Raw genomic sequence first — 3,315 nt, 5'->3', positions numbered from 1 at the left:
TCACAAAAGGGTTCACGTAGGTTTGCTTATTCGATCTAATTCAAATGTGAAATATAATATCAAAACTACCGACGATCCAAATGCGAGGAATACAAGTATTATAAGTAAAAACAATGATTATAAAATTGTTATCTTGACCGTTGTGATTTTATTTTTCCTTAACCACGATTATGAATATTACACCATGCATCATCAAACACCCTTTACTTGATGTCTAAAGTGCTACCTAACTATAGTATTACCATCTGGCATGAAATCTAACACCATTAATTTCTCAAGTTAGGATCGTGATTAGTGTTTCAAGCAGTGCAAATTCGAGGTGGATATCCGTTATCCGTTCCTGTTTTTAATGTTAAAATGGCGCTGACTTTAATTTTTTTATTACAATAAAAGTAATAATAATAATAATAATAATATCTAGTGCTTTTTCCCGACAACTTAGGATTAATTCGAATCTTGACCGACTGAAAAGTCCAACTCAATTAGGCATCTTATTCCTTTCGCAACATTGACATGATAGAGTCTTGGAAAAAACCCTCCTCTCCCTTATTCTTATTCATATTCTATTTTTTTAGTTAAATTCTTATTCATATTCTTATTTTAATGTATGTATATATGTGTGTGTGTGTGTATCGACAAAATGACCCGACTGATCATTACGACAATTGCATATATTCCTCCATTTGGTGCGGTCCTATTTCGTCCAACTAAGTTTTATCAGATTTTGCTTATATTTATTTATTTTTTATTTGTGTATACATATTAAATTGATAATGGACATTAGAAATACATGGCCTGTGAAATAAATTGACCATGCAACCATAGATAAACAAAACTTATTACGTGATAAATACCGAACCGAATCATATAAATTGGATCATTCTCTCCCTCTTCAGACAATAACGCTGGAATTTGGAATATGGCATTTTGTCAAATTACTGAATTATTCGGATGTTGGTCCACCAAAACCTTTCATATATAGTTTGTTTGTTAAACTTACGCATAATTATTTGATGAGATTCTATATTGACATTTTCATACGTAATTATAAAATAGTTTATCAACCGTCCAATAATTATTCATTTTTTAAATGTGAACAAATTAAGCATATTGCAACTTGCTCATACAAATTGGATCTCTGGTCCCCCTCCTCCACTTCTCTCTCCCTCTCTCTCTCTCTCTCTCTCTCTCTCTCTCTCTCTCTCTCTCTCTCTCTCTCTCTCCACAAACAGGAATAATATTATTATACAAAATTGTCATAAAAAAGTTGTGTTTTAAATGAAAAATGACAACTTACACACGCGTGTTTCTGTCCGTGATATATCATTAAAAAAATTTATTAATAAATTACTTCCTATGATTTTTGTCCTTCTTTATAGTTTTATTATCGATGGATTTGTTATGGTAATTAATAATTATTAATTGCGAAATAAATATGTGAAAACTGTAATATTATATGGGAAGCAACTTTAAATAATACATGGAAGTTGCAATATATATAACGGGCTTGTAAAAAACCCGTAATAATAACATAATTCATAGAGGCCCACCCATAATGAAAATGGGCCGACGAGAAAGCGATCACGTCGAATCGTCTTAAAACCTAACGTTATTTTCCCATATTCTGTATTTTCATTGAAATTATTACTTCCCTATCATGCAAACATTTATTATAACACAAGTTAAAACTTTATTACTGTTTACCGTTAAAAAAAAGTCGGCTGTGGTAAAACAAATGTCCTAACAAACCCTTGAGCCGGTCAGCTTTACGAAGCTGGTTTACCTGCTCTGCGTGGTTTGCCGGCTACTGCGTAGGGCGGTGGGTTTTCTCAGGTCCGCGATGCTGTCCTGATGCCGTTCTCGTCCGGCCTATGGGCTGATAGGCGTTGCGGTGTCCGGTGTCCGACCCGAAGGGTTGTAGGATAGGGGTTTCCCATCGTACCAAAAAAAAAAAAAAAAGTGATATGAAGATGTTTATAGTTAGAAGACAGCATCACCTTCCATATATAAACAAGTAAAAGGGCAGTACCTGTCCTTTGCACAAGTCAAACCCATGATGTCGGAAACGGACTCCAAAGCGTCTCTCCACTGGTCGATCTTGGCCGACGTAAGCTGAGAGGCCTCGGCATTTCCCTTGGCCTCCCTCCGTTTGTCATTCTCCCGCCGCAGGAGAATGTCGCCGAACCTTCCCGTGGCATTTTGGACGTCGTCCGGCTTCACCCTGAAGAAGATGGGAAGAGTTTTCATCTTCCCGAGATCCATTCTCTTCTTGATCTCCACCAGCTCCCCCAAGCACCACTCCGAATCCGAGAAGTTCTCTGAGAAGATCACTACCGCGATCCTCGACCCTTTAATCATCTTTAATAGGTTTTCGTAGATGGGTTGCCCCCTCACCGCGTCCACATCCGCTGCCACCTTTATTCTTCCCCTTTTCAGGGCTGCCCTCAAGAAGCTCTGGAAGCCATACCGCACATCGACTCCCCGGAAACAGATGAACACTTGATGCTGCGGCGGCTGCGGTCCAATTGCCGAGGAAGATGCCATTGACCAGGAGACGACTCTTTCGTGTTTAGGACAAGGTGTGGAGATTTTGGTCGGATGCGTTACAGAGCTCTCGCTACCTAATGGGAAACTATATATGTACGTAGCTATATGTATTGGGTTTTGGGTCAGTGAATCTTTTTTTTGGTGACATATATTAGAAGCAGCATGCATATATATATATTGATTAGGTAGAATCTTGGTCAGCTGGGCTTTGGTCGTATCGTTTGAACCGGTATTGATGATGTAAATCCATTTCATATTCCTATATACAAAGGGAAAATTACAATATGTTACTCTATAACAAATATGTAATTTATTTTTTGTATCCATTTGATATTAGTTATTTCTTCTAACAATTGCTGTGATACTAGAAAGTAGAAACTGATGTGGAGGAATCGGTCAAGACATTTCTAACCAAATTAGGTTTGAAGTCAAGTCAAGGAAAACCGTATAGCTCCGAATGCAGTTGTTGGGATGAACGTTGTGGAATATTATATAATAAATACATAGGAGACAAACCGGAATGGATGAAATCCTTGACCGGTTGCGTTCGGTTTGTTGGATTGATTCCGGTCTAACCGTAATAATTTTTGGTTTTGTTTCTTGTCCTCTGAATCATATAATAGAAACTTTTCGGAACATCGAAGAACCACAACGTCGTATCCGAGATGGTTTTGTTCCATTCGTCAAAGAATATCCGCTTAGGTCAAGCTCCAGCGGTGTTTCAGCAGGAGGAAGAATATGTGATGCCAAGGCAAATGCGTGTGTAAT

The sequence above is a fragment of the Tarenaya hassleriana genome, unplaced genomic scaffold, assembly GCF_000463585.1.
Source record: "Tarenaya hassleriana unplaced genomic scaffold, ASM46358v1 Cleome25, whole genome shotgun sequence".
NCBI lineage: Eukaryota > Viridiplantae > Streptophyta > Magnoliopsida > Brassicales > Cleomaceae > Tarenaya > Tarenaya hassleriana.
The sequence above is the reverse complement of the archived record's forward strand: the minus strand, read 5'-3'. Positions refer to the sequence as shown.